This window comes from Calonectris borealis, chromosome 1, assembly GCF_964195595.1.
Source record: "Calonectris borealis chromosome 1, bCalBor7.hap1.2, whole genome shotgun sequence".
Classification (NCBI taxonomy): domain Eukaryota; kingdom Metazoa; phylum Chordata; class Aves; order Procellariiformes; family Procellariidae; genus Calonectris; species Calonectris borealis.
In genome coordinates this window covers 68,596,832-68,618,526 of record NC_134312.1, presented here as the reverse complement: position 1 = coordinate 68,618,526, position 21,695 = coordinate 68,596,832, and the positions used below count along the sequence as shown (strand labels likewise).

At 37.0% G+C, this 21,695-nt stretch overlaps 1 protein-coding gene across 6 annotated transcripts in view; it reads right to left on the bottom strand.

Annotated features, from left to right (window-relative positions):
- Positions 1-21,695, bottom strand: part of ERC1 (ELKS/RAB6-interacting/CAST family member 1) — a 296,218-nt gene that overhangs the window by 142,261 nt on the left and 132,262 nt on the right. The gene's annotated exons all lie outside the window — the stretch shown is intronic.

Sequence of the window (21,695 nt, the reverse complement as noted above, 5' to 3'; positions counted from 1 at the left end):
TTCAGCCAAAAGAAAGCTTCATTTTGCTCATTACTATTAACCTAAATGTGGAAATTACTGAAACAAAAACCTTAATTATTATTTGGTATAAACTATTAATTAAAAGATGCACCTGCGCTCTTGTGACTATGTTTATGTGCTATGTAGAAATCTTTTCACTGTTCATACACACATGTACATATAAAAAATGCAGACATTTAATAGCCTATTTTGCTTTGGGTACCACTATATTTAATGTAAGGAAAATAGGAGGATCAAAAGGAAAAACTAATGAAACATGACTTGAATATAGAGGACTACCTACAAGATCTAGGCAATTTGTTTGCAGAAGTAAAGCTATTTCTTTTCAACCCCAAGTTCTACTTGTTTACTAGCTATTTGGAGGGATTTCCTATCCTTTCTTTTTACAGAAACAAGACAGAGCAAGTAAGAACAAACTATTTCAGAAAGCGTGCATAACTTCCTTTTCACTTGCATCTATGAATTATTTTTGATCATCCTGGCAACTGCCATTGCCTGCAGACAGGGTTTGGCCTTTCTGGGCATTAAGACACATGGAGTATTGAATCTAATTACAGATCCTTTAATCTCAGCCTCCTGACCACAGAGAACTTAAGTCTAAACTTTTAGTCCAATCAAAACAAAACAGGCTAGCTTTGCTTCCTCAGCCCTTTTCTCCATAATTATATCTGGAGTTTGGATTTTGGAATAAAAGACAGATTCTTCGGTCGCAAGATTTCCCCAAAACATCATGCAAGTAGTAGAGACGGCTCTTTAATTTACTGTTTAGAAAGCAGAATGATATACTAGCTTCCTATCTGGTATGTTATCCACACAGAGAGGGAAGAATGTTTCTTCTGTATTTCAGAAATACTTTTAGAACAGATCACAAACAACTCTGATTGCTTTAATATTTTCTTCAGAACTCATAACAAAAGTATGATCAAGAACATATCTCTTTGTGATATATATATGTTCAAATTATGTGGCATATGGCTAGTCAGTGCTTTGAGTTCTTCCAAAAAAATGTAGGTTCAACACTGAGCTCTGCTTTTTGCAATGTAAGCCAACTGGAGCTGAGAAAATTGCAAAGACAGCAAATTTTCCTTGGTGCTAAACAAACTTCTATTACTGTGAAGAAGTGCTGATGGCCTCCAGAGACCAAGAAAAAAAGGAAAGTCCTTTTCTGATGATGTTAAAAGATTATTGGCATACTTAACTACCTTGTCCAACGGTTACAGCTGATTTGAGTCAGGATGCTTTTTAAACACAACCAGTATAATTGTGAAGTTGTTCTAACCCAGTGCTGCACATTGGCAATGGGCGCATTGCCCAGCTTGAAAGCAGACTTGTTCAGTGATTAAACAACTTATTGGAAATATTATGTTGGCACCAACTCAGCTTGTACAATACATGGTTCTATCTGTCCAATAAAACAAACACAAAAAGTACAGCTAAGTTAACACAGAAAGTTAAAATATGTAAGCCCAACACATTCAATTCCACATGAGAATTCTTATTCAACTTCTAAATTAAAATTAGGGGAATTAATTAATTTTTATAAACTTGCAAACCTAGATTCACCTGTTGGGAAACTGGTCTGTGTTACTGTAAGATACTGGTTAGATAAGAGACAATATTAATAAAGCCACAACCCTCATCAAAGTATGTCTGAAATAGATCATCTCCCGCATGATCCAAAATGTCTGCAAACAAAGTATGTATTTCAAAGAAAGGAGTAATTACAAGGATATATACTACTGTTGACATCCACCTTCTCATGTCTGAACCAAAACTAATGTCTTCCTAATATATTAGGTAGATATTCTGAGACAAACTGAAGCTTTCTTAAAGCTTTTCCTAAAGATGGAAGTCTTGAAATTACCTAGTGCTTGTAATACTCAGATCAATCCTCATAACTGCCATAGTGTTTGGAAACTTGAATTCATGTGCAGGATACAACTATCACTCTGTACCTTTGATGTCAAAAAGCCACAAAAGTCGGGCAATAAACCTTTCAAATGATACAGGTATCTATGGCATTACCTAAAATTTCCCCAACTGTTTAACTATATTAACTGAGAGGGTCACGTGAAACTTGAAATCTATAAATCTAAAAGGCAGTCATTTGATGCATGAAAACACATCTCATCTTATCTCAATGCCCATGGTACCAAATGATAATTCTCACTTTTACAATACTTCATGCAGGTAATTGTGTAAAAGGTTTAGCATATACAAGCCCAGAGCCCTTGAACATATACACCATGAAAGCTCTGTGAAACTGTAAAGAATCCATACTGTGATTCAGTAAAGAATCCTCTTTCTTCTGTCAGATAACTTTCAGTCTTCAAAGCCAAAGTCAGAGAATCATGGTTTTATACATTAAAAAAATATTAAAAAAATATTTTAAAATACACACACATATTTTTAATATCAACAGACCTCAAAAGCTTGATTAACAGGAATCACCCAAATCACTGCTCAATAAGACAGTTCTGTTGCTATTTTGAACACTGAAATAGTACTGATGATTGTTATAGAACAATTTCATCTTCACACCACCACTGAACAATGTGCAGAATCGGACCACATACTGAACTGGAACAATAAAATAAAATACAGAAAGTATGCACCTTAAGCGAGCACACCGCAACTGGTACATTCTATGAGGAGATAGTCAAGAGGAAAATAAAGATTTGCCATAATATATATGCACAAGGAAGCTAATTAGGACTGCAGAAAGAGACAAAGCTCTGGAATTCCCTCAGTTTGAGAGCTTCATTTTGTAAACTTAATGTTCTTTAAACTCTTTTGAATGCACATACATGTAGCACATAACCCTGTCAAAGGGATCATAAGGTTTTAAAGAAATCCTTCATCTGTATTTTTATTAAAACTGAAAAAACTGCACAGGATTAAAGATAGCAAAAAGAGAATGAATTAATTACAATGATGGCAACAGCTTAGAGATTTATGAGTGTTTTCTAGAAAGCATTAGTGTTAGCATGTACAGCAACTGAGTAAACACCAATTTGCCATGTGCACGTGGAATTATCATCATAAAATAAAGAGCACATGAATTTCTGAGAGATACAAAACATCAAATATTACTATAAGTACATCTTCTACTGAAAGGTCTTTTTAAAATGGGACTACAGAGAGAAAAAGAATGCTGGTGATTCTAATAAAAATTGGAAAGCCAGTTCATGTTCAATGAGATAAAGCTTTAAAGAATGCTATCACTGGAACCAACAGAAACAATAACAAAACTAACAAAAGCAAAACTACCTCATCTCAGAAGACGTTTATTTTCAGAGTCACCCTCAAATCAAATAATAAAACATGTTCTAGTCACATAAAAGAAGAAAAATCTAATGAGAATGTTTATTATGTTGAATTACAGTGAAGAATCCCACTCATTTTGGAAATAAGAATTTCTTTTGCATTTTTTAATAGCAATTTTCAGATAATTACTTTTTTTTGAGGCTCCTAAAAAATTTAGCACTCAAAAGTGAAAAACCTTTTCCATTGCTTAGGATCTTTCTCCATTTCACAACATGTCATGCCAAATACTGTTACAACGGAATATATTAGGGAAAAGGAAGTAGAATCAAAATCAGGCTTCCGATTTAAAAAAATAAACCCCAAAGTCTTTCAAGCTAAAGACGAACCAAGATTTTCAGAATTAATTATTTCACATTCTTTGATTTTGGGTGCCCATTTAAGCCATATGCCTGCTGAAAAAACCCATAAGATTTCTCAGTCTGGACACTGAAAATAACTATTAATTTCCATGAATTTATCCTTCTTTTAATGAAACAAAGCTGCATCACTTAAAAAAAAAGCCACACCTTTCCACTTCTCTAAGAAATTCTTGAATTTCCAGCGATGAAGTACAGCTGAACACCACGGGGAATGAATTAAAATAATCACAATAAGCAAGAAAAACTTTCAAATGAGAAGATTTTGCATTTTAAAATAATTTTCAAACAGGAAGATGAATATAAGTAATATAAAACCAGTGGACCATCAAGCATTCCTGAGAAGTGGAAAGTCACTATGTTACTTGTGAGTCCTTTGGAAGAGCTTTCCTCACGAATAAGATTAATTGCTTTATAAGCCCTATTATTTATTAAGGCTTTTATGAAATTAATTTTTTCTGTACTAAGGTGAATATTTTTTGCATTTTAAAACTGATCTCATTATCTTTTAGTGTAATGCACATCAGCATGTATATAGCTGTTAATTCTTTCCTCATATGGATTTTCATGCTACATATGAATGTAATATAAGCTATTGTCCTCATCTGGTTATCTTTTCTGACAGATTTTCAGATGTTCTTCTTGTAAAATAAAAGGTGACAAAATGTTAACTGAAAATATGCATAAGTTAATTTGAATTTATAATTATATTGTAATATATTTTTCCTTCACAGTTATGCGCCTGACACACAACAGTGTTTTTATAAGTATACATTTACAATACATTCGTACCACCACAGAGGCTTACCTTCAAAATATAATGTATACACATATACTATATTTCCTAATGAATATATGCACTAGGAAAAAACATACAAATCTTGTGCACAGCTATAGAAACAGCCTGTTTTATTCATCTGACTTAGGTACTCAGAAAATATTTCTATGTGTCAGTCAGCCATGTCAGAAAGATTGTTTAGCGCGAGCCTTCATTGACGTAGCATTACCACCACCCACAGGACAGTCCACTGTTGCTGCAGCTACTAAGCCTGATAGACAGATAAACTTCATTTGCTTTAAAGCACACTTTGCTCCTCAACGTAAGTTAAACTGATGCAATAGTCAACATTACTGAAAAAAACTGCAAAGAAAACTGTATGGAATGAAGTAATATATTATTTAGTTTAAAATTGCCAATGTGCCTTGTATTATGAAATACTAGACTCTAGAATGTATAACAGAATCATAGAATATGTCAAATTGGAAGGGACCCATAAGGGTCATTGAGTCCAACTCCCTGCTCCTCGCAGGACTACCTAAAACTAAACCATATGATTAAGAGCGTCGTCCAGATGCTCCTTGAACTCTGACAGGCTTGGTGCCGTGACCACTTCCCTGGGGAGCCTGTTCCAGTGACTGACCACCCGCAGTGAAAAACCTTTTCCTAATGTCCAACCTGAACTTTCCCTGACGCAGCTTCGTTCCATTTCTTCATGTCCTGACGCTGGTCACCAGAGAGAGGAGATCAGCATCTCCCCCTCTGCTGCCCCCCTTGAGGAAGTTGATATCATTGCATGAGACCTCAAAGCACTTTGTAGTCTTAAGAGACACAGAGGAGTACACTTATTCACTTGTGGAATGAAATGGAGCAGCCATCTGAAAGACTATAATACTACAACAATTTAGGTCAGAGTGCAAAACACTACAATGGGAAAAAATCCCGGAAGGAGATGCTGGAAGGCAGGAAACAATCAGCTAAGTTGTCCAGACCTTTATTAGCAGTCTTCTCACCCACTATTAGATGGGTGAGAAAAAAAGGAAATTTTTACCGCAAAAAAAATCAACAACATCAACACAATGGGAGGCTAGTGATCTGAGTTGGATTGATTTAAAACTCACAGGAAAGTGTCCAACTTACTACATTACCCCCACATTTCCTTCATCACTTCTTTGTTTTTAAGGTCTGCCCCACCAAATATTTTAGCTGGCCATATCCTTAACCTTAACTTACGAATTTAAAAGATCATAAACACAGTGACATAGCTGAGTTGTTGGGTTTTGCGGGTTTTTTTGTAGTTTTGGTACACAAAGAAAAACATTTACATTCTGGGAAATGTAACAGAAGGAAGCCAAGGAGAAACTCTTCCCCAAAATGCTACTTTGTTTTGAAAATAAGAAAAACCCCCTATTCTGAAAGGTTTTGCTTTAGCTGTTAGTTGCTCAAAACTCACTTCACCTTACCAGTGGTTAATCACCAAACCACAGAGAATAATGGCAGCGTTTGGAAAGCCTAGTTGCTTAACCTCAAGAAAAAGAAAGTGATGAAAGGAAGCTAAATAAGTGATGAAGGAAACAGGACTGACCACATCACATAGTCCCATCACCACAATCGGGTGTCTGATTGACAGTCAAAGGAAAGTTGCCAAAGGTTGAACAAAGTTCCCTATCTTATGCATTGAAAATTTAGGATCAGGGGAGTTATACACTGCTGAAGATCTACATGGAATTTAGTATGGCTGGATTTATTTTTTTTAGAACAGTAAGCATTATCTGGGCCTCTTCCTTGGCTCTGTTGGGCTGTATCTAGCAATCCCAGCTTCTTAAGTAGCTTGTCACTATTCTTCAACATTATACTAAGGTCAAAAAATGGTGCATTAAATTACTAAGTAAAAGAAACAATAATTTCATCATGCTTTTCAAACAGCTTGGTTTAATATTACTGCCTCTGTTGCACATAGCATCCAAGCTAAAAGACCAATCAACATACTCTCAATGAGTTGCTCTTGTTCGGATGCACAGCTGTCAAACTCCAGCACTTGGTCACCTCTTCTGCTTGTGAGCCTCTCCTCCCACAATCTCTCATCATTTTGTTACACTGTTCCTCGCTGTTCTGTGCCATTTATATGACAAGGTAACATATGCCAATGAAAATATTAACAGACCTTGAAAATTTAACTGGAGTGCTGTATGCGAGTCAAGAAGTCCCACAGTGGCTTTAAGAGATGGGGAGGGTGGACTTCATTTCCTGAAGCTAGGAAACTTTGATTTTTAAAAACAAAGTGTGTGTTCAGATCAGCACTGGAGGGGGCAAGGGATGAAGACTAGAAAGGCAATGGGAAACCAGCTTACCCCAAATTTTAGGAACAGGAGCCTAACAGTGTCTGAGTCAAGAGGTGTGGAAGTCAAAGACTAGAAGCAGATCTCAACTCTACACTGGTCACTATCTTTCCTCAGTGTTAAGAGTTATCTGCATGATATCAATGTACACTTTCTGATGCAGTCAGCACATTAGCCAGCACATCTCTCACTCTAGCTAAAATAACATTAAGATTTTCTTCCAGAAACAGCTGATGGGAAGATAGGGGAAAGGGGAGCACATGGCATATGAATCTAGAAACTCAATATAATAAAAAAATGTAACCGGAACCCTCCTATCATTTAGAAACACCTCAAAGAAACCCCATCACCTGACTCGTTAGCAATACATAAGGTTTACAGATAACATATTTCAAGTAGTGAGGTGGCACAAGATATTAACACTACGTGGCAAGTTTCGTGAGAGGGTATTAGCAAGTCCTAACCAGAAACAGCTATCAGTCTGCACTACAGATAACTGCACTAACGTACTACCTTGAAACATAATTTCTTTAGGAGTAACTGAAGGCCTTCAAACTCAGGTCCAAGCTTCTCTGAGGTAAAACGTGTCAACTGCCAAACACAACAACCTCCCACATTTGGCCATACAATGCATAATTATAGGTTAATAGAATTTTTTAAAAGTTTTTCTCTTCTCATATTAATCTCTGATTCAGTCTAGCAGAAGACCAAGAAATATAATCAAAACCACACACACTAAATTTGAATGCTACAGGTGCTTCCGCTATGAAATGTTATTTCTCAGCGATCAGTAGGGAAGACACATTTATGGAAACAATTTTCCTCATGACAGAGTGAAATGATGCAGTATCAACAGTCAGTGAATTTAGAGAAAGGTACATAATAAATACATTAACAGAAAGAGAAACCTAACTAAGGATGAGAAGCACATGTCTCAAATGCATGCTCTAAGCACTATCAAACTAATCTATTTCAGGGAAAATAGATTTATTTTTTCCTTCAATCCCTTGATAGAACAAAACCCAAATAAACTAGGCTACTCTCCAGTCATGAGGTAGTAGCCCAATTACACACAAGCAATGGTGAAGTCAAATGCTGTTGTCTTAGTATTCTCAAAAAAACTGGAAGAAAAGAAAAAGGTGCCTTAACCAACTGGCTAAAATTGAGAGATTAACAGAAGTGTCTTCATTTTAATACAAGTCCATATCAAATTAAGCAAACCAAAGTTTCACTTTCAGACAGGGCCAGATACAACATACTAAACCTAAGACACTCTAAAAACTTCAGGTAAACATCTATAGCACCTCATGTTTTCACTAATCTATAATTCCAGTTTTGTAGATATAATCCGCTAAACCTATTCGCCCCAATAATGTGCGGCTAAAAAAGCCCTAATAAAACTAACGTGCAGCTTCCTAACTATTTAAATTCTCAGCATCTATTTAGTAGGAAGCAAATTTTGTGATGAAAATAATGAATACATTACCGTAATTTCATAACTGATCTCAAATTCGAAATCAGGCTTCAGAGATTAAATATCAAATTAATTATATGTCAAGTTCTGTAATTATTTTTGAAAGCTGACAGCAATTGAACTAGAAAAGAAACTTTTAACCTTAAAACCTTTCAATCTTTAGTTTTTATTGAAGCTAAGAGCATTAAAAATACAAACTCAAGGTGAACTCTAAAATAAATCTGTAAAATAATGATACGGGTGTTCCTTTGTTAAGAAAAATACTAATGCTTTAAGGACCTTAATAAAAGCATTCGGTAGTTCAACAAATAAGTTTGTTCTGTTGTATTTTTTCATCTGCTTTTGTTAATTGAGCAAACAGATGCAAAGCCAAAAACGACATTTATAAAACGGCTGATTAGGCCTCAATGCGGATTCCTTCTCCCAGCAACACGCTGGGTTAGTTGAATTTGGCCCTAACAGTGTGGGAAGAAGTCCCAAAGGTGCTGTTCTTTTTACCTTTAACTCCAGTGCACAAGCCAACCGCCCTGTGAAGAGATCACACACAGCCAGTCCACTCTCTGCTCCAGAGACCTGCACCATTTGGCTGAAAAAAGTATTTTCTAAACAGCAATAAAATCTTCCTTATGAATGGCATTTTATTGAGGTTTCAGAGGGTATTTTTGTGACCTAAGATCACACATGTCTCTTTTAACTGCAGTCCCACTAGCCAGAAAAGAAAACAAATCACAATACAGGAGTTGTTTTCTTTCATACGGGCATGCGATCTTTTCATTCCTTCTAGAATAATACCTGATAAAACCAATAATTAAAAGAAAAATCAAATGTAAAAATCAGCCATTGAAACAAAACCAAAAATTAAATATAATGTAAAGAGAACAAAATTTTGAAGGCAAAGCATGTAAGAACTATGCTAGAGTAGCTTATGTTTGCCTTACAGAATATACTGAACAAGCTATCAAGAGAGAAAAGTCCTCTTCTAAAAATTTGCAGAAATTTGGGATAACAGTTGAATATTATCCTGTCATTTCGAAATAGCATATGTTGAAGAATCAAGATATGTCTTACGCTTTCAAGCTGACAGCTACTGAAAATCCAGTCTTCAGCAAAAGGTATTAAACCGAGCAGTTGCCAAGGACAAAAAAGAAAGCACACTGAATGTACCAACTCAGTGGAAGAGGATTTCTGATGTAAAAGAAAAACATGCATGAGAACATTCAGAGTCTTGCTCTAAAAAAAGGATGTGAGGACAGTGATGCTAGCAGGACCATTCTGAAAAAACATAAACTGGTCCATTTCAGGGCTAAAAGCCTGATGATTTTATGTCGCTGAGATGCCCAAATAGAAATCTTATGTAATTAAGCTTACCTCCTTAAAACCAAAATTGTTTTCAAGGAGAATCTTTCGAACAGATTCTCTCTATAGATGTGAATGGAAAAGTGTTCACCCTGTTAGCTATAAAGAAGCTGTACAAACTCTGACCCGAAGCTGGTCATTCCCACAGACTATGCTGGGAAAATTACGCAAAAGGATGGGGTCGACTGAAAAGCAACGTTATCACGCTCATCAAACTGTACCTTCCTACAGCATCTTCATTATAATGAGAATCTGAGATGGGAAGTATACAGCTCTATTTTGGTATCCACTGGGTGAGAGCAATTTCTGGTAACGAATGCAGACCACAACGTCTCTCAGAATGGCACGTTCAGCATATTTCTTTTGGGTGCTTAGCAAACAGATTTATTAAGAGGTATCTCCTCTTATGAAATACATTCTGTAGCATTGGCTTTGACAGCTCACATCAGGTTAATATGAAGAGTGCCTGCTGAGATAATTTGTTACAGACTTTTGACTGCCTGGAAAATGGGGGACAGCAGCATTATTTGTAATAAATATACCACATACACAGCTGAACAGCCTATCTAAATAGTGCAGATGGCTTAGTTCCTCCTTCTCTGATATAGCTGCAATACTGTCTTCTCAGTCTGTCAGCTGTAGGACTCCAGAGTACAGCTAGGAATACTTTGCAAGTTGAACAAATGCCACTAAGTTTCTAGAGAACTCAGTGAGTGTTGCAAGCAACATTTACGAGTCTCTCTTCATCGGAGGTTTCTGTAATAGTCTTGGTAATGTGCATGGACAAGGTTACTGGCTTACGCATTTGAGGAGGGATTTCTACCACTTCATAGTAAGTGGATCTGCTAAAGAACTAGTAAGTATGTCCATGAGTGTTTTGAATAAATACATTATTTTTAATATATTCTGAAGGAGCACAAAAAAATATATAATAATAATCCCGTGTCAGACATCTGAAATATACTCTCACTGATATCCTCAGTGATCACAAAGTTTGTTAATTAAATTATCTCTAGTTCAGAGTATCTACTGAGGAAGATAAATTCTTTATCGAGGCAATTATACTACTCCAGAGAACTACTTTTTACTTGGTGACCTTGAGATAAATGAGGCAAAATTAAGATTTTGAGTTGATCCCCTTACCAGGGCAACTGCCTTGATGTAGCCTGTTACTGAGATCTTTTCTGCCTCCCTTCAATTAATCTTCCAAGTAATTGGGGAACACTCATAATCATTAGGAAAGATCAACAAAAAACAGCCTTTGCTGTCAAGAAAAATATTCCTAACAGGAATCTCATATATTTTCTATCTATTATCTATCTTTTTATATGAAGACATACATTGCAGGTTGGGAGATATAAGCAGTGTTGAAAATCTAATAAAGAATTACTGAGGCTATGGTCAAAACAGGACACAGAAAGACATGAGGAGAGTTCCAGTCCCTTTCTACTTTGAAATAAAATTTCTCTACCTATAATTCAAAAAGCATCCTCCACTATTCCAAGATGCAGAAGAAAATGCACTCCTTCCTCTTTGGAATTTTCAAGAAATCAACTGAAATTCCTTTAAAGGTTTTGGTGGTTTTTTTGTCATTGATTGCCTTCTGCTTGTGCAGACAGGTGTAAGGAAGAATGTAGCAGTGTACAGACCCTTTAAACTAATTAAAAAAATTAAAAAGCCTGTTCCTTTAATTAAACTCAGTATCTCTTGGCTTAAGATTAGATTTTCCTTGCAGATATTTGCAAACTAATAAGATGTATTTCTGTCCATTTTAAAAAAAATAAGATAAAAAGATAAAAATGGATCTGGGGAAGATTATATCTGTAATGGAAAAGTACTAGCAATTCATATGTGCTCCCGAAACTGTTTCAGTCCCTCTGAAGGAGAGAAGACAACCAAGCTGATCTGCCAAAAATGTACCCCTGACACATTCTTCCATGTTAAACTGCAGCTTTCCTCAGATCTTCCAGGTCTTCATGCACAACCCACTCTTCCTGAATCTTTGGAGCAATAGTACCTTTAAAAATAAAATCTTTAAGATCTTTTAAATTCTTCTTTCACATGGAAGGAAATTAACACAGAGCCACATGCACTAGCAAAACATCCAACTTAATCAGAACAAAGCCTTAAGCTTTGGAGAACTATACACGAGACATGCTACCGAGACCAGTAAGTGGCATGAATCGCCAGGTTATGCAGCGCTGCTACCCAAGGCTCCTTCTGGACTTCCCAAAACAAGGGCACAAGAACATCAAGAAACCTTCACTGGTGGTGCTAAGTTTCAGTCTTAGAGGCACTGAGGAAATCTTTGGTTCTGATCAGAGTGCATGAGATTGAGGGATGGCAGCAGTCTGGTTTGGATGGGATCTGAACTGCTGCCACTATAAGGCAAAATTTTTTTGCCTCAGCGGGTGTTTATTCTGAGGAGAATAAACTTAAAGTTGACAGTGAGAACGGTTCTGAGTTTGGGAATCTGCTGTTTCTTTATAGACACAGAAAAGAAGTAATTTTTAGGAAAACAATGCATTCAATAAGAGTGCGATGTACCTATAGAAGTAAGGGTGGGAAATTTAACCAAAACAGATGATGCTATCAGGAACCTCACAACATAATTTAGGAGAAAAAAATAGAGTAAGTTGAGAATAGCATGTACTTATCCCTTCTATTTAATATTAACCAACACAGCAATACTTTAAAATGATCTTCCAAATATTTGGCTTTTGTTCACAGTATAAGGTTTTTGTCCCAAGTTACAATAATGTTTGAAGCTTTAAGCATTTAGAAACACGAAGCAGACTCCTTCAGCTACATTTCAGCTGTCATTTGTTCATATGATCCAAGCATACTCAAAAAGAGCATGGAAATAAGCAGTCAAAGGAAACAAACTGTCAAAAACTGCGTGCCATGCCCCATCTCTTTGAGCAAAAACATCTGCATATTCCATATTAAAATGTGAAATCTGTGCTGAAAGCAAGAGATACGAGAAAGGGAAGAAGGCATGTCGTAAACTAAGGAGTAAAAAACAACAGTTATTTGCATCTCACTGATAACCTTTATATAATGCCGCTGCATGGTCTCTACAAAAACTATGCCTATTACTTATAATGGAGGGAACAGTCCCTTTGATTGGGAGATATGATCATGAAACATTTCCTTTGAGAAGAAATTACACAAAATGTTGCAGTTATTACATAACTGTTGTACTCCAAATGCACCAGAAAAATCCATTTTTTTCACATTCCAAGTCAGTGGCCGCTTTTGCAGTATAGTGTCATTTTGCAGTAGCCTAATAAAGTGTTTACTAGTAACTTCATTTAATGCTCTCTCCCAGGGTTTTTCATACAGGATGGCCTAAAAGTAAACGATGAAAAAGAAAGATTTTCTGCGCAAGGTGCAAGAGAACAGGGAGCAGCAAGCAATGCAAAAGAAAAGACACCGTATGTTAATTAATGAGGTATCAATCCTTTAAACTATGTTGACATGTCAAATACTGAAAAAGTGCTTGCTCTTATATCCTTTATATATATTGCTAGAAGGAGTTAGTAATAATAATAATAATAATATCTATTTCTAAACTGTTTATTCAGGTCTCGATGTGACATTGCTAACATATTCTGCTGGTATTATCTATGCAACGTGAAAAATTACACACTGAAAAGCGGAGTGAATGCGTATACCTATCTAGTAGTTGGTTATAAGTTAACAACATTAATGTTGTTATTTATTAGGTACAATTACCTGAGGAATTCAGGCACATCCAGCAAAACCAAGAATCCTACCAGCTGAAAATTCAAAAATTAAACAGAATACACTTCTTTTTTTTTTAAAATATTGCAGACTAAAGGAACTAAGTGAGCATATAATGTAGATTATTACAGAGTAAGGCAGGCCTAGCGAAAGAACCAAACAACACTGAACACAATATTGGTAAAAGAGAAAATGTATGACAGGAGATGCCCCCAAAAGAACGTATTTTCAAAGATACAGCATCCCACTGAAGCCTGCATGGCTAAGATTCTCTACCTTTACAAATACTTGTAGGGTAAAATTGCATTATGTCACCTCTCTTTTAGTTCCCAGCATGTGGGACTTCACGAAACATGGCATAAACAATTCAAGACATTAAAAAAGCAAGGCGAAGTTTGCAGACAATCTAAGTTTTGCTGGCATTCAGAACGGAAACAATCTGGCCAGTGCTATTAGCACCAGTGGGACCGATAAAGCTAGAAGTTGGACTGGTGCTGAAAGCTAAGGAAGACAACATATGCTTTTCAGAGCTACCATCTGGTGAGCTACAGTAAATCCATGGCTTTGAGAAGTCATAAGTTTACATGCTAGGAGGGAGTTGAGCAACACAGGGGAGTAGGAACTAGTAGCAAAGCAGCCTCAATTTTGTTGGATTGGCACATTTTGCAGCCTTTTGTCAAGGCTGGCACCGAGCACACCAGCTTGGCAACTTCCAGTTGTTGGCAGCTGTAATTTCTAGGATCAAATGAGGCTCTTCTGGTTTATCTGCAGAAAGTATTTTGCAACTTAAATTTCTAACTCTTTCTTGCTCTTGGTTTTTAAAAAAGGTGATAGGTTACTGACAATGATCAAGTTCATTCCACAATGCTTGAAAGAAGGATGCTGGAACTGAATCACTCCAACCCCACTGTCATCCCAAAACTACCATCATGCTTCGTCCCAATTTCTACCAAATCTGTTCAATATTGTAAATAGATACATAATAACGTTCCATGTAAAAACACTTTACTTTGAACAGAGTATGCTGAATCACTAAAGGGATATGTAGCACTCTACCCCTTAGAGTTAGGAGTTAATTAGTCAGTCATGATCAGAAAGTGACAACTGGAAATATTTTGTTCTCCAAGGAAGTGAAAAAATTTCTTTTAATTAAGAAGAATGGCCTATCTGCTGGATAAGGAGGAAATTAAGTAAGTTTCTGAGAGCATGATTAAGTCTGTCTGAATTACCAGGGTACTTCAAGAAGACGACCAGCTAGAAAAGCTGACATATTCCAGCATGAAAGGGGCCCTCTATTGTTTATAAATGAAGAACATGTTATACAAAAGGAGGGAATACTTGACTACACCACCCTGTCAGGACAATGAAATGGAAGAGAGCCATAGAAGAGAAAGGAAAAAGGGAAAAAAAGAGGTTACCAATTTAATCTTAGCACAAGAATGTTAAGCATGTTTTTATCTTGCAATATCTGTAATAGCCTACTTGGGATTTTATGAATAAGCAATTTTATTTTTTATTTTAAAGTAATGTGATTAAGAGTGATTTCCAATTAATTGAGTGTTAGCAATAGAAGTGTGCATTGAGTCTATAAACTGTATGACCATAACAAACCTCTATGCTTATATAGCATATTTTTCATTCAAAAGATGAGAAATTATTTGCAGAGAAGATGCACAGGCCAGTTAGGAAAGCTGGTTTCACAGGAATCAGGATGAAAAGTATTAGCTAGTGACCAGTGGTAATAAGAAATGATGAGTAAAGTACTGAAAGGCACATCTGAAACACAAGGGTTCCAATGCCCTCATCTGAGGCAGTGAAGTCACCTTATGTGCAGGTCAAAAATGGAACTTGATCTTCACAAGTAACATAAGAACAAAAGGTAACATTTCAATTTAGTCACAGGCGCAGACTAAACACACGAGGAGTAACTTCCTAGCCAGCTGAAAATCTCACAACAGAAGAATGATCTGTCTCAACAGGGCAGCTGAGAAGATGCGGAGTCAAGTACGTCTATTTTATTTGCCCACAACCTGAGCAAGAGAAAGGATGTGACAAAAAGGGATGTGAATACTGCAAATGGAAAATGGTTCTTTCAACCTGAAAGACAAGGCATAGCGGCATACCTGGTAACTGCAGATGCAGAGCAGTAAACCCCCACGCTGTCAGATCTGAAGTCCCTGTCCCAGTCTAAGCCCTCAGCCAGCAAGGGAAGCTTAGAGATGGCATGTAAAAACCACAGGAAATAGAGATAATTTCCAATTTTATCTTCTCTGGTTCTATTAACAGCAATAAGATTTGAGAGCATCTGTGTTTGGGGACGTGGGGGAAGGGGACAGAAGTAGGAGGAGCTACTACTGTCCTCAGGCATTACATTAGGCAATATTAGAAATCTTGAAAGAAAAATGTCTGGGTAAAATTATTATTTATGAAAGGACAAGCCTATTAATACCACACTGACACATATCCCAGAAAGCAGCAATTCTTGGAGCTTTTTAAAATTGTTTAAAAACAGAATACAGGTAGAAATTTGCAAAAAACAAAAGTGCAGTGGTCCCCCCCAGCATATTTTTCTTACTTCTTTCTTTTCTTACAGCTGTAGTGCTATAAAATAACAAGACAATTATTGTTTATCCTGTTTTTCAAGGTCAATATTATGCAGCAAATTCTTACCAAAACCACACAAAAATTGTAGAGTTTGTCCTAGAATACAGATTAACTTACCACAGTAAGTGAGAACCATGGAGTACTTTGGTTGGAGGGATCTCTGAAAGTCACCTGGTTCAATCCCCTGCTCAAAACAAGCCCAAATTAGAGCAAGTTGCTCATAGCTTTGTTCAGATGAGTTTTGAGCATCTCCAGTGATGAAGACTCTTCAGCCTCTCCGGGCACCTGTTTCAGTATCTGACTACCATCACTGTGAATTTTTTCTGCCGATTATCTCATTGGAACTTAGATTGGAATGTGTCGCAGTTTGTCTCTGTTGCCTCTCAACCTTTTACTGAACACCTCTGAGAAGAGTCTGGCTCTGTCTTCTCTGGATCTTCCCGTTAGATAGCTGAAAGACCACAGTATGATCTCCCATGAGGCTCCTCTTCCTAGGCTTGGACATACCCAGTTCTCTCGCTCCTTGTATGTCATGTGCTGAAGTACCTAGTCATCTCACTGGCCTGCCTGCTGGACTCACTCCATTATCCCAATGTTTTTCTTGTACCTGGAAGCCCCAAACAAGATGTAGTATTCCAGATGCAGCTCCACAAGTGCCAAGCAGTGGGAAACAACACTTCTCTTGACCTGCTAGCTGTGCTTCTACTAATACAGTCCAGTATGCATTTGGCTTTCTTCACAGTAACATGACACTGTTGACTCAAGTTCAACTTGTCCTCAGCCACCCCTTAGTCCTTCTCTATGAACCAGCCTTCTAACCAGTTGGCCCTTAGCCGGTACAGATGCAGGGGTTATTCAACCCCAGGTGCAGAGCTTTGCACTTGCCTTTGTTGAACTTCATGAGGTTTCTGCCAGTTCATTTCTCCAGCCTGTCAAGGTCACCCTAAATAGGAGCCCAGCCTTCCAGCATATACTCGCCATAATCACTCCCCTCAGTTTGCTATCATCCATGAAATTTTTGAAGGTGTATTGTGTCTCATCATCCACATCATTAAAAAGACATTTTACAGTGCTGATTCCTTTCTGAGCCAGTCATCTCATCACTGAAGGCAATCAGGCTAGTCAGCATGATTTGCCCTCGTAAATCCATACTGGCTGTTCCCTATCACCTTCTTGTCCTTCAGGTGCTTGGAAATGGCTTTCAGGAGGATTTGCTCCAAAAACTTCCCAGCAGCTGAAGTTATACTGACTGGCCTGCAATTCCCTGAATCCTCCTTCTCATCATTCTTGAAGATGGATGTGATGTTTGCCAGTCATGAGGATCTTTCCCTGACAGCCACGAGCTTTTGAAAATGATAGAAAGAGTCCTCGCTATGACATCAGCTGGCTCCCTCAGCAACCTTGTATGTATCTGATCTGATTCCATCAATCTGTGTATTTCTAATCTGTTTAAATGGTCTGTAACTTGGTCTTCCACTTCTGTGGGTAATGCTTCAGTCCCGCAGACTCTGCCACTACGCTCAGGGATCTGAAAGGAGTCCTTACCAGTAAAAAAGGAGGAGAAGAAGCTACTGAGCTCCTCATCCTTTTCATTGATCTTTTAAAAAGGTCTCCTGCCCACCTGAGATCTCTGTAACTATCATATTATTGCTGAGTCTAGGGTCTGTTAAAGCTTTTGGTACTGTCAGTTATGGAAACGTTTGCACCAAGACTATTTTACCATAGACACATAAATTCACTATCTGTCCATATACTTACCTGGCTTTTAGAGTTTTAATAGAAACACAAATCTAGCCATTTGGTGGGATAAATTTTTACACAGAAGTTAGCCATTAAAGAAGAAAAATAACCTTCAGATTTTATTTCTTTGACTAAATGTGATGTGACACATATGGGTTAGTCAAAATGTTTACTGTTGCATGAAGTTTGAATAATAATTTCAGTTAATCTTCTGAAGATGACATGCTAGATAATGTTAACTTTGGGATATATTAACATAAAGACATGTTTTAAAGTGTATTCTAAATAATGTTGTATTTTGATGTTTCAAATAGTATGGTAAAAAACCATCTTTTTTGTTATATCCGAAAAAAGCAAATTGTGAGGGATTCCTCTAATCTCTCAGAGCATTTGATTCAGAGCTCTTCAAATTTCACAGCATACTGTTGACATACAAACATCCCCCCCTAAGGCCATATCCAGTCACGTGTCCTTCTAATGCTACCTCGGTTTGAATTCCCACCGGAAAGCTGCATGCTTTGTGAATACATGTACTGAAAACAGCAATAACACAAAAAGAAAAACAACTCATCAGGGTCTCATATAATTAAATTAATTTCAGCAGGTAATAGGAAAGAAATCAGATCACGCAAGACTGCAGAAAAGTGAGAATTCTGAGATGATGTACAGCTGTGAATAATTTTGCTTTGTTAAGATGCAGTGAAATGAGGCAAGAAAAGAGGTCCTTTGACAGAAAACCTACAGATTCCACTTCAAATGGAGGAAGAAAGCTCTGATAATCACTATACCTAAAGCAAATTCGAAAGACTATGCCAGTGACCTGTTCTAAAGAAAACAGTTCTATTTTGTGCCCTACTCATCACCACCCAACCTTCACAGCCAACAAGTCGAATGCCTTCATTTCTTCCTTTCCCCACTATCGTCTTGCGGATGACTTCTCACTCACAAGGAATAGACAACTCTTACAAACAGAGTACTTTTTAATGTAAAGGATTCCGTAAAGCTGTTTTTGCTCGAAGTAGAATTAAAGGAAAAAGATATTAAATAGAAAACAACTGTTAGAGGTTGTTATTTTTTAGAGATGACCAAGGAAATTTATATGGAAACTTGTTTGAACACAATGTATCTGGCTCTGCTGAGCCAAAACTAACCATTGCTGATTCAACATGCTTGAAATTTTTATCATTTCCTCATGTGGTTAATGACCAGCATGGTGGCAGAATGAAGACCAGAGTCTCCTGAAGGTATGAAACCAAAGAGCCAGCCACACTTCCAGTGAAATTTCTCCTGACAGCCCAGGCACTTTCTCAGTACTCAGATACACATCTTCCTGGAGATATAGTATATGGCACAGTGTATACAGATATTTCCATCACAATGAAAAACCCACAGGTACCATAGACTATATGCCTGTAACTAAGTACTCTGCTTTTTTTTTTTTTTTAATTGGTATTGAATATTATTCTGATTTTCCTGTATTTGCTTTATTTTCTATGCAATATTATCTGTCATTTTCTTATAGAAGGATGATATGTTTTAAATACTTCTTTGGTGGTTAGATGTGTTCTGTTTAACATAAATTTAGGACTCTGGAAAAAGGACTGAAATAATCCCCTCAGATTTAGTATTTTGTTTTTACTTTGATTTTATAAGGCTACACATGAGTTGCTACACTGACATTTAATTTTACATGGACACTCATAGCAGAGACTTGTATCTGGATTCATGCCACTAGTCTGCACTCATCTAATCACCAAGCCACTTTGCTGTGTGGAAATAAGGTTTACAGTATTTTTTTATTACTTCCTATTGCATAAAATTCTCTTTGGTATAGCAAAAAATCCAGAAAATTTATTTTTCTTAATATCTGGATTACTTGCTTCAAAAGATGACAGACAGTACAATTAACCATGTGATGTAAACTATTAGAAAATCTGTCAGTAGAAAGCAGGACACTAAAGGACAAGCCTCCTGTGGGAGGCCTCCTGTCCTACAGTTCCAGCTATTTTTCCATTCCAGTGCTATGCTGCAAAGATAAACTGTTGATAAATAGCATGCTCAATGTTATTCAGCAGACAAGATATAAATAACGGTGATAAATTAAAGCTAAATAAAAAAAAAAAAATGAAGCAGTTAAGCTGTTTGTTACCCAATTTGAAACTAGAAATCTTGCTTTTCCCTTTTCGATATAGCTCATTCTTTCCTTGAAACGTATGCAGTTGCTCACTATAGCACCTGATTTTGTCAGTCATCTTATCTTTTTCCATCTCAACTTTTATGGCACGTATACATAAGAACCACTTAAAAGAACTGTAGCATATGACTTTGTGGTATTTTTCTATTTTTTTCACTGCTGCAGGTAATGACACCCAAATAGTGTTATTTGGCTTGTTACTCTTGAACTCAGCATTGGATAGTTCTTTATGTAAAGCTGTTATCAACAGAGATGCTTAGCAAAAACTCCTTATGGAAACTGCTTTAATCCTCATGCCTTCCAAGTGTATTTTATTTACCATGAATCAGTATGACACCCACTCTAGGCCCTTAGACTTCTGTGCAGTAAGTACATGCCATAACAGCAACAGTGATGTGTTTTACACTATTATGTTATGGTTCACTGAGTTTATCAACAGGAGAGAGATGATGAAAGCTTTATAGGCAGATCGGAAAATTCAGAGGTTTTGCACCGATTACAGAAAGCAAAGCTGTTCTTGATGAGAACAGATATAATTCAGAGTACTTCTTCCTGTTTCTAGAAGACAGACATACCTAATGCATTTTTTCACATATTCAGTTCTTTTCCAGGAAGACCCATTTACTTTGATGCCTGAAAAAAATAACTGCTTTACACCACTAAGAGAAAAATAAAAGTTATGGCTCCCATAGTAGCTTCCAATGTAGAATGTAACTTCACAGAACAGCTATTTCTTCGTGTGTTGCAGTTGACGGTAATTAGGCAAACACTGAAATGCATAGGAAAGAAAATGAGTGGTACTGCAACCCCTGTAATTTTCCTGCTTGTCCTTAGGAGCATCTTTTCATTGTGTTTCTGGCCAGCAGGGATTTTGTAGTTCCAAGAGCAGTCATTCCACGTATTTCCTTACACTCTTGATTTATTTTAACAAATATATGAAAACCTCAGCAACTAGCCATCACAGCAATCAATTTTAAAATGAGAAAAAAAAATCAATAAAACCACTAAGAAACTATGAGGACAGAACGGACAATCTCTTTAATGTCTTATCAGAAAACTCTTCAAAGGTCCTAGCACTTGGCCACCACAAACTGCAGTCATATCTTCTCTAGCCAAATTTTACAATATGCTCTAAATGAGGTTATGGTTACATTGTTTGGGGAAAGAGAAATCATGCCAGGTCTTGGAAAAAACACACCAAAACCACACCCGAAAAATAGTTCCCCCTCTTCTTCATCACAAATTCCAGCGTAGGTGCAGGTATTGATAAAAACCTATAGCCATACGGATTGAAGCAGAAATATTTTTGACAGATGGATCCTATAACATTTAGGACTTTATCAACCAGACAAAGCACATCAAACTCCACTCATGGTGGCAACCGGCAAATACAGACTACCCAACAGAAGTCCTGTTCATGCAAGAAAAGACACTGTATGTATTTCAGAGGAGAATGCTCACAGGGCAGAAAAGTTTCCTGGCAGTTCTGTTCTTTGGGATCTGAAAAAAGAGGGTCATTCAAGGACAGCCCTCCTCTCCCCAACAATTACAAGTACGCCAGTACGACACACTGAATACGGAAGGTATTGATGGACAACAACATGATTAACTTCCAATCTTTTTCCAGTTTGTGGGAGGAAGGAAAATACGCAGCCAAGGCCACAAGCGCAACATCTGTGCCAAACCAAGGTCAGAACGCCGACACAATTTAAAGGCGTCAGCAGCATCGCAGCATCATGGGATTCCACTCACCACTACA